The sequence below is a fragment of the Gossypium hirsutum genome, chromosome A07 (assembly GCF_007990345.1).
Source record: "Gossypium hirsutum isolate 1008001.06 chromosome A07, Gossypium_hirsutum_v2.1, whole genome shotgun sequence".
NCBI classification, from domain to species: domain Eukaryota; kingdom Viridiplantae; phylum Streptophyta; class Magnoliopsida; order Malvales; family Malvaceae; genus Gossypium; species Gossypium hirsutum.
The window spans coordinates 4039782-4051557 of record NC_053430.1 but is presented as its reverse complement, the minus strand read 5'-3'; the positions used below and the strand labels follow the sequence as shown (position 1 = coordinate 4051557).

At 26.8% G+C, this 11776-nt stretch overlaps 1 long non-coding RNA gene across 1 annotated transcript; it reads left to right on the top strand.

Moving 5' to 3' along the window:
* The first annotated feature begins 8654 nt into the window (after window positions 1–8654).
* On the top strand, window positions 8655–9683 carry LOC121231995 (uncharacterized). Its single transcript, XR_005930216.1, has 2 exons — window positions 8655–9118; window positions 9447–9683. It is a non-coding gene; the product is annotated as an uncharacterized lncRNA (long non-coding RNA).
* The last annotated feature ends 2093 nt before the right edge of the window (window positions 9684–11776 follow it).

The window sequence follows — 11776 nt, the reverse complement described above, 5'->3', positions numbered from 1 at the left end:
AAGTATTAAAATTTAAATATTTTCAAAATACAATTTTTTTTTATAAAAATTGATTGTATTATGATATACAATTTTTATATCAATCTTTTATTATTTTAAATGTGATTAGTGAATGTATACTTTATTCCAAGATATAATAATTTTTACTATTGTATAAATTCTTTATAATTTTTTACAATCTTTTATGATTTCTAATATTTTTATAATTTTTTCAATTTTTTCATTTTTTTATAGTTTTAGTAATTTTTTTTACAATGTTTAAAAAATTCTAACATATTTTTAATTTTTAGACAATTATATATTTATAATTTATATATATTTTTAAAATATATAATCTTTTAATATTTTTTAAAGTTTTTAGGGTTTTTTTAGTGATGATGTCATTATGATGTTAGCATGTGCCATGTGGTAATTTATGATTAATTAAATATTCCACCCAGTTTTTTTTAACATTCAAGGATTGAATCGGAATTGTTTAATAACATTAGAGACTGAATTGAGAATATTTGATAACGTTAAGGATTGAAATGAGTCAGAAAAAATTTTAAAAATTAAAGTAAAAAAAGAAGAAGATATGATTTAGAGACTAAAGTGTAGATTTTAAGTCAATTTTAAACAATTATGACGAAAAGTAAACAAAAGAAAAAAGGAAGAGAATAAACAAAAGAAAGTTGGGTAGTGCTTAGAATTTGAAAGGACAAAAACAAAAGGAAAGTCTTTTAGTCATCATTTAACTTTTCTGCAACAGCTTAAAAAGTAATTTAATTTAATCCCATTTTATGGAAACTTCATTTCCTGTTTTTAAATATAAAGTGATTACTTTGCCAATGCATTACAAAGAATAGTAGATATTGCACAAACCTAATCCACTAAAAAGGATGTTAGACACAGTCAATTTATATCAATTTAGCCCACATCAGCTTAAGATCATAATAAAGGCAAATAACCAATTAAGTCCCAAAGCATAACTCATCAATTTCAATTAAACTAAGGAGGTATTTGGATAATTTATTAATATAAATTATCTTTTCATATTACGATCTGATTACGTAATTTTGTTTAGTATTAGTTAAATGTTAGATAATCAGTAATGTTAATATTTGTTTTTTTTTTGCGTGCAAAATTGTTGATGACAATATACAAAGATATTAATGATTACGATAAATAATTTATTAAACCGATTTACTCGAAAAATTCAAGTACATATAAACAAAATCGCTATACTAAAGGCACTAGATCTCAACATAAGTAACATAACACAAATATTTAAGGTTTATGTTATTTATTTGCGTGGCCTGTTGTAATCAACGTCGATAATAGTAGTATAAATGATTGCAAAACAATAAGAAAAAAAAATAAGAACATACAGATTTTAGGTGGAAAACTTTTATAGGGAAAAACCACAGGTAAGGGAGGAGAAATTCACTATGTTGAAAACACACAATACAATAGGAGTTTGACTATATCTATTTAAGGGTTAAACAACCATGTTATAATCAATGTTAAATAGAAAAAAGTATAGTTCTATATGGATTCAATTTTTATTTTGCTTCTCCATTTTATTTCTTTAACAAGTGACGTGATTCAAGTCACACAACTCTAACATGACCAATGTTGTTTATCTACAACAGATCTTAATAATCCATATAAGTGTTATTGATCTCTAATGACATTAAAAGAAATATCTAAATTGGTCTTCCTAGTTCCTCTTCCATGCAATTGAACATTGCAATTAAATAAAGAAATTCTAAGTTAGCTTGATAATATGTGATGGACAAACCCTCATTGAAATTCTAAGTAGCCTACTAGATGGAATCAAGCAAATTTATTTCTTCAATTCCTGCAACTTTCTATGTTAATAAATGGCTAAAAAAAAATTGCCATGGTAATAATATAAATTTTTTAACGAGATAACAAAACTTTGAGCATAATCAGAGACAACCACTGGGAAATCTTCATATGATTCCAACAAAACCATAATTTTCTCATTAATTTTTCTGTTCTAATAAGGTTACCTCAATAAATAAAAATACATAAATGCAAAAGGTGATGGAAGCAAACATTAAGAAAAGCAGTAGCAGCACTCTCTTAGAACCATATACAACTCTGATGGCATTTTCCTCTCTTTAAACCTCTAATATTACAGCAGAATCAAGTAGTTTGTTTAGTTCCAACATAATTCTCTTTGATCCCAGCACTTGAACACTTGAATGAGTAAAATGTTAGAATTTTAAATAATATATAATATAAAATTTAGAACCGTAAATCAGAATCTATCATGTCAAGTCATCAAGAATAAAACTAGATGTGGAAGCGTATCTGATTCCATGAATTTCTTAAAGTTTTACCAGATCTTGGGGATTTGATCTTTTAATTTAGCACACAATAAATTCAGAGAATATCTGCTATCTCTCTCTCTCTTAATGATGGGATATTAGAAACGATATTTTGTATATAATTTGGGGACTATAACCCTAATATTTATAACCTTAGCATATTAGTTCTAATCAAATTTTAATTAGCCCATCATTAATTAGAATTCAATTACTAGAGTATCTACACATATTTAACACATACTTTATTTAGTAATTAAACCCCAAAAAAATTCTTAACCAAATTAGATCACTTTTAATTTGAGCTAACCTATCATGATAGTAAATAATAACATGTAATTACCCTTATTATATATATCTGATGACATTTTCCTCTCTTTAAACCTCTAATATTACAGCAGAATCAAGTAGTTTGTTTAGTTCCAACATATTATGCTTCAGTTCTTTGATCCCAGCACTTGAATGAGTAAAATAATTCTCATCCCATGATCTGCAAATGGTTGTTGTTATTGTCGAAACTTTTTTAGAAATCGACTTTTATTTAAAAACGAAAATGGAGTCGCCACCAATCCTTTTTATTAGGTGTGGTCGGATCACCTCGTAATTTGATCATTTCGATAAAAGTTTAGACTTAGTAAAACAATGATTTTTGGTCTACAAAATCCAAGAAATGGGTTCGGGAGTTGATTACGCACGAGTAAGGATTAACACCCTCGTAATGTCCAAAATTAGTATTTAGTTGATGTCTTAGACTCGAGAATTGAAAATTAGAAGAGAATTTAAAACACAATCCCTTTTTGCGTAATGTTATTTTTAATTAAAATCACTTAAATAAATTAAAACATATGTGAAAGGCCTTCTTATCTCGAAGTAACTAAAACGAAAAGGTCATGTCCCATAAGTTAGGACACAACATTTCGAATCCTCGAAAATAAGATCGATCATTATTTAATTACTATTTAAATCTCATGTGTTCTTAGTTTTAAAAGGATGTTCGATTATCCAGGTTTAAAGAGAAAGTCGAACCCCGTAAGTTAGGGCACAACTTCTCGAATCTCCAAAAACAGAACATTGCGCTAGTTTCTTTTTTTTTTAAATCTTTTTACGTATCGGGTAAAACTAATATAACATCTAATGCAATGTACATTTAATTTATTTGGGCATAGTATAAAAATGGATAAATAAATTTAAACATGGTTCGTGGCACGGTTGTAGTAAAGTAAAATAAAATGGAAGTGTGTAAAAAATGACGATGATATTAGAAAAGAATAAAAAGTCATGTTAGTAAATGATAATGATATAACTAGGGGCGTAGCCAGGGGGGTTGGCATGGGCCCTGGCCCCCCTAAAATATAAAATTGTATTTTAGGCCCTTCAAATTTTTTAAAAATTTTAACTTAGTAAATGTAAAATCGCACTTTGGCCCCCCCAAAATTATAAAAATTCAATTTAATCCTTTACAAATTATAAAAATATAAATTATAAAAAATTAAAATTTCATCCGGCCCTCCCTAAAAAAAATTTCTGGCTTCGCCCATGGATATAACTATAATAATAATAGAGCACCAATTCATAGTAGCAGTGGCAATAATTATGTCATAGTTACTACTCTAATACCAATTGAATAATAAAAGAAAGATAAATAATAATAATAATAATAATAATAATGGCAAAAAAATGCACAAATAAAAAGAAATATAAATAATAAATTTTAAATATAAAAAAGGTAAATAAATAATAAAAATATCTAATAAAATAAAATGGAGAAATATCTAATAAACATACAAATTGATATCTCATTAAAAAACAACAAAGCTTTTTTTTTTTTTTTTAAAGATAATTACAGTACCCATATTTAGTTACCAACCCGAATTAATTTTAGAGGATAACAATATAGAAAAAGAATATTTTTTTTAATTTATAAAATATTGAAATGAAGCTATTATAAGAAATTCTAAGACTTGGTATCTATGTACAAAGATAAATTGCAACCTCAAAATTATTCTTAAATGCAAAAAATTAAGAAAGTAAAATATAATTAATTAGAAATAAATGTATCGTAATAATTTAATTAAGTAATTAACATTTCTAAAATACATTTTGTAATGGGGTTTATTAGGTAAATGAGTTATTCGGTATACTAAAGAGAAATAAAAAAGAAAAGAAAATAATTTAAATTTTAAATACCTAAAATGACCATATTTACTCATATTAAGAGCTTTATATATATATTATATATTATACAAATACTTAACAACAAAAGAAAAATTATTTGTAACCACTACAATAGTTCTATTAATTATTAATTCTTAATGGTTGTTAATTTAGTTATCTCAATTGATATGAACATTGTTATTAATAAATGAGGATGTGGATTCGAATATGCTGAAACACATTACGAGTTTAGAAAGGACTATAAATAATTTTAAGTATTATATAAAAAATATATATATAATCGGAATCTAAGATATATTTTATAAATACCTCACTTGCTGCCATGTCTAAAAATTATATATTTAAAGTAGAAGGGCCATAAGCTGGAATTGGGGTTACTTTGGGGATATGAAATTTTAGCCCAATCAAGCCCAACTTGAATAATGGGGCTAATTGGGTCATTTGTGTCTCTGAAAATGTTTCAACTTTCCAGTGGTGAATATGCTAAATGTTTGGGTCTCAAAACTAAGTTCCCAACTACAATTTATGGAAAAACAATACCATTTACTTCCTAGTCTCGTATTTGTCAACAAATTGGGTTTTAGGGTAATCTATGATTTTGATGCTAATTACAATTGCATACACATTCAACCTTTCTTTTACTGGCGTAAGCATTATTGTCAGTACAGGAGGATATGAGTTTAAATATGCTAAAATGTATTATATTTTTATTTAAAAATTGAAGAGTGACTATAGATAATTTTATATTGTATAAAAAAATAAGAAATATTATAAGAATCTATAATGAATTAATGCTAAAAAAGAATTACGACATCAAGAATCCTAAACTGATATTTGTTTAGTTTCTTTAGTTATCAAATTAAAGTTGTTCATATAATTGATTATGTCAAAATAAATCCAAGTTTAATTTAAAATTTCGTATATTTTATAAAGAAACTGCAATAAAATACGGTCCAAAAAGATATTTCTCATCTCGTTGCGAAATTTTACAATTTATAATCAAATAATTTAAAGGGTTTATTTTTTATCTAAGGGGAATTTTTTTTGAAAATCTTACAACATGCGGATAAAAATGTGTTTTTTTATTTAATTTCGATTTTGATTTTTTTTCTTATTGCATTCTTAGATTAATTAGACAGAAATAATTAACATTGTTATTAGTTTTTGTTGTTTATTTAATTTCAAAATTGATAGAAACTCTTTTTCTCATTTTAAAAGGGATTAATTTTTTCAATTTCAAAATTGACAAGGATTTGAGGGATATTTAGACCTAATAAATTTCATGTCATAAAAAAAAAGAAAAATGAGTATTCATTTATTTATATATATTTTTTATTTTTAATGTTTTTACATTTTTATTTTTGAATTTTTAAGAAGTAAAACTAAATTGATAAAATGTGTAAAGTTGAAGGCTAATTTTTTTAGAATTAAGATTAAATTAACAAAATATGTAAATATTATATAGCTAAATTTTTTATTATGCCGATAGAAAAAAGGATTACCGTTAGCGATTTAACAAGAGTGACGAAAATATTAAATTTCAATAATGTTAATGATTAAAATAAAAAAATTGTAAACCTGAGTGATCAAAACAGGAATATGTCGCTTATGATTAAGTAATTAATTTTATAATTTACTTAAATTTTTATTTAATACTTAAATATTACAATTATCCAATTAGATAATCAAAACTCTAAGAGTCAAAATCTAATTACATTATCTAACTCTATATCCAACATTTAATGAAAGTAGTATATGAAAATTATGTTTTGAAATTTCTAACATTATCTATGTTGACACCTCTTTTTTGATGAAAACGGGGTCGACTTGGATTTTGAAAAAAAAGAATGAAAACGGGAGTCGCCACCAATCCTTTTTTGACGAGGTGTGATCGGGTCACCTCAAAAAGTGGTTGTTTTTAATAAATGATTTAATTTTATTAAAACAACGATTTTGGTCTAAGAAATTCAGAAAAATGAGTTCGGGAGTCGGTTACGCACGAGGAAGGATTAGCACCCTCGATACGCCCAAAATTGGTACCTAGTTGATTAATTAGTGTCTTAGTGTCGAAAATTGAAAATTTGAAGAGTTTTAAAAATACGATCCTTAAAAGAAACTCTGATAACGTGAATTGAAATATAAGATTCTCTTGTTCCGAAGGAATATCATATCCAGCACGTTAGGACACGATACTCTAAACCATCGAAACCAAGATCGCCTTATAGTTTAATGATACCATACTTTGAAGCTTTAAGAGGATATTTGGCTATTTAGTCGAATGAGAAGTCGAAACCCAGCACGTTAGGGCACGATTCCTCGAATTTCCGAATATCAAACATTGCCTCACTTTAGAAAATACGTGTAAAATTTCGAAGAGATATTCGATTATTTTGGACAAATGAAAAAGCGCAACCCAGCACGATAGGGCTCGATTCTCGAATTGTCAAACACCGAGTATTGCCTCCGTTTTAAAGGATTTTTAGATGACACGGGTGAAATTCTAAAAGGACCTTCGATTACTTTGAGCAAACGAGAAATTGCAACCCAACACGTTAGAGCACGAATCCACGAATTACCAAGTATCGAATATCGCCTTCGTTTTGAAGAATTCTTAATAGTTGTGAAACTAGCTTAAAACGCATTAATTCAATTTGAAATAAGACGAAATTAATCATAAAATTTGGGTTTTATAAAACCACATTTTAAAAGTCAAGTAAAAAAAAAGATGAATGGGGTAATATGTGTACGCATAAAAATACGACAATGGAAAAATGAAGATAATACAATTTATTTAATCAACTAACAAGAACTTAAAACTAAGAGCATGGAATATAATTAACATGGCAATATAAAAAATGAACAAATAAATAATGCAACGATAACATGCATGGCATAATGTATCATGACTACTACTAGATACCCAAAACAAAATGCAAATCGAAGAAATAATATGGTATAAAACTATTTTTAGATAACGACAAATAAATGAACACATGAAGTGTAGGTTGACAAATTTGTACATAAAAAAAAACTAGTGCTAGATATATAGTTTTTTGAAATAGATATTATAGAATGAAGGTTTGAATTGAATTGCATGTAAAATATTTTAAACACAAATACATTTAAAAGTTGACAAACTACATGATGATTTAAATAATATATATAATATAAAAGAATAATAATGAAGATATATGACAAGACATAATACACAAAATAGATTTATGAAACATATGTATATGCAAGTTTATTTAAAAAACATGAGATTAATAATAAGATATATAAATTTTTTAAAGTAGTCTAAAAATTATACATATCCTTACATCAAGACGTTTAAAATAATAGACTACACAAACACCTAAGCAATATATAGATCTATTGAAAAATAATAACTTTATAATTACAAAAAAGTTCCCAAAATTATTTCATATATATATTGAAAATACTTGATAAATCACAAAGCAAAAAGTGTTTTAAAATAGAAAAATCCATTGAAGTAATAAATCTATATATATAAAAATAGTATTTAAATGTGAGATTTAAAATCAAAACAATATGTAGTAAAATATGTTCTAAAAATGACTTATGTACATAAAAATATATTAAGATAAATTTAAAAGAATTCATAAAATAAATTAGCATGGGACTAAATATATATATAAATACATAATAGTAAAATCGAAGAGCATATAAAAAAAACATAAATAAATGAACTTTTCAGTATAAAAAGTTAAGGAATAAAGAAATAAGTAGATGAACAAGATAATAAATAAAACAATTTAGTTCGAAATTAGAAACAATAAAATAAATAAAACAAATAAGACAAAAAAATAACAAAAAAGAAAACGTGACAAGGATATTAATAGTAATAATACAATGAGCATTTGTAATAAGCCATGAATGTAAAATAAAGGCAAAAGAATAGTACAAAATAATAGTGAAATAAAAATAAAAAAAACAAAAATGAAAACTAAAAGGATTCGATTTAACATAAAAAAAATGAAGTCTAAGGCGTAAAATACAGATAAATCAGTAAACATGAAAATAAAACAAAATATAAGGGGTTGAATTTAAAAAGAGCAAGTAAATAAAATACTAAAGAAAATAAAAATAAATGCATAATATTGAAAATAATAAAAAATGAAAAATAAACAAGATTCAACGGTCAAGGAACCAAAAATAAAAAGAAATGAACTTTAAGGGATAAATTAAAAAGCTAGAATTTGAGCTAAAATGAGACACATGTAAGAGAAGAGGGACTCATATTACAAATAACCCTCTTTTTTAAGTAGTCCCATTTTGGGGCTATTAGTATTAGCCTGAAACGGTGCCATTTAATCTTCCCCAAATCAGCAAAAGCAAATCCTAAGTATCCTAAGTAAATCCCCTAGCCGCTTCAAAAAAAGAGAAAGAAAACCAAGCTTTTCTCTTCAATATTCGGCCGATCTTCAAGCCCTCCATCGACGATCCTCTTGCCTTTCCTTTCGACCCAACAATGGTCAATCAAGGCTTCATTGGACCACCAGTTCGTGACTTTCACTCGCAAACTCTAAATCGCTACCAAGTTTCGATTATGACGAAACAAGCAGAGATTCAAAGGTTTCCAAACACGGGTTAGTTCCTTCCTTTTTTATTTTACACTAAATAAAAAAAAACATGAAGAAAGAAAATGAAAATCAAGTCGGAATAAAGACTAAAAGTCACCTCTTCTGATTTTTTTTGGTTTTTTTGTATTGAATTTTTGTAGTGTGTTTTTTTTAAAAAAAACGAAATATCACCTTCTCTAATTCAAAATCTATCTTTCTATTACTATGGTGTCCCCCCCTTTACAATGACCATAGGGCTTTTATATAGCCCAAAATCCAAAGAAAAGAAAAAAAATATAAAGAATTTCATTTTTTGGTGTTTTTCTTTTCTGTCCTTTTTTGTCTTCTTTTGCAGTCATAGAGTGGTGGAGGCAAGTGGGTGTGCTGGTGGCAGACAACTGGTAGTGGCGGGCCAAGGTGGGGCGGCGGCTAGGGTTCTTCTCCTCTCTTTTTTGCTGAAAATTGTTTAGGTTTGGGCTGGGCTTAGGGTTTTAGTCTGTTGGGCTAAATTGGGTTTGGTTAGGGTTGGTTTAAGTTGGGCCAAAATTGGGCCTTTACAATCTAAAACTTGATGAAGACTTTATTTTAACCATCTTTTCTTTATCTTTTATCATCATCATCATCATTTAATCTTCTTCCTCTCCCCCCTCCTTTTTGTTTTCTTCCTGAAATGAATGAGATTCAACATATCAAATACTGAGTTATAAACTTACAATAAATACCACTCATCAAAATTATTGGACCGGTACTCATAAATTTTTCAAGTTTGATTGAAAAAATTTAGGTTCAATTCGATAATTATTAAATCGTAAATCTAAGTAACTCGAACTATTGGTTAAGTTAAATTCAAGTTTAATACTACTTAACTTAAATAGCTTTATATATTTTAAATATTTTTATTATTAAATTATATTATTTTTCTTAATATATATTATTGAATTTAAGTATAAACGAAGTTAAACTAAGATACTTGAATTTTCAAAGCATTACATCCCTAGAGGAGACCTTTGTCTTTGATCATTTCAATTGAATAGGGTGGTGATTAAGTTGAAAGGCTGAAGTAACTTGGTTTTTAGATGATGTGATGATGAGCAGAACTGAAACACCTGTCAAGATTTCCGCAATGGAAGGAAGACAAGGCAGGCAATGACGTACCCCCATGAACCTTTTTAATTCAGCTACTTGTACTACTTAAATCCCATGCAAGAAGACTACAAATTCATATCATATGAAAGCTAATTCGGAGGACCTTCCACTAAATTATTTTTTTTAATGTGTCACAACCTGATTTCTCCATGTTTCATTTTAGTCTTCTTGCTTTATACTCGGTGCCTCATTCTCATTTGTTACTACTACTTTACCTGCGACATTTGTCTTAATCTTAGATTAAGACTTGTTTAATATAATACAATTTAATTATTCATTCCATTCTATCACTGATTTGAGTGCACCACAGGAGTCTAAATTGAAAAAAATGGCATATGTAATTAGGTTATATTTAAAAATATAAAAAAAAGAATCGGACACTAATTTGATAAAAAATTATGAAAATATTTTTTTAATTAAAATAAGGGTATTTTAGTCTTTTATTTTAATAAAAACCAATAAAAGTTGTATAAAATAAGATTTGAACCCACGCCAATTAAATTAATAAAACTTTAAATTTGTTGCTTAACAAAAGTTTCATTCTAATATGTGTTATACATTTATATTTTAATATACATAATTTATTATCTCCATCGTTTGTATGTATTAATAATGTTATTAATAGAGTTAGTGTCATAAGTTAATTCGACACTAACCATCGGTTGATGACAAAACTATGATAAACAATTGTACTGCATTTAGTATTATTAATCAAATATATTTATATGTTTAAATACTATTTTACTCATAAATTAATCTTATTTTATTTTAATATCGTACATATTTCATGTGTTATTATAATTAATTTATTTCAAACCATACATTTCATTATTTATTCTATGTCATTTTTAAACACACATCTGTATTCTAAATTCACGGACGCGTGTGATAAGATTTCTAATAGTAGCTTATTCTTATTGGTGATACGTGAGTTGTAAAAAAATATAAATATAAATATGGATTGAACTTGGGAAATTGTTTTCAAGGTTCTTCATTTTCATTTTATAGTTTATGTCCAAACTTTGTGGTTACCTTTTCTAACAATGTTGTTTTTAATGTTTGAATTTACATTCTCTCAAGAATGCAATGCTTCTTGGCACTACATCAAAAATGGATAATTCAATACATTTTAAGCAAATTTTTGAGTTAAATTTTGATAGAGAAAGAAAAGAGTCCAATGTGCTATAGGAAAGAAATGGTACTAAACTCAATTAAAAATTGCAAGAGTGTCACCGGTTCTGCTTGTGGAGTAGCTATCATTATGCTATGCATATAAAACCAACTTTCAAAACTGCTCTCCATGAATTGGATTTGCAGCGGAAAAGAATGTTTGAATTAACACTAATTTCCATGAATGCCGCTGCAACAGTCCTTTTCTTTCTCGTCTCAAGACAGTGATTGGTTTAAAAACAAAACAATGGCTGTAGCTTGCCTTCCACAAACATGCCATCCATCCATCACTTTTGTCTTTTTTGTTTTCGTTTTCTTTTCCCAAACCAAGAAAGCAACAGAAAAAAGGCAAAAAGTTAAAAGAATTAA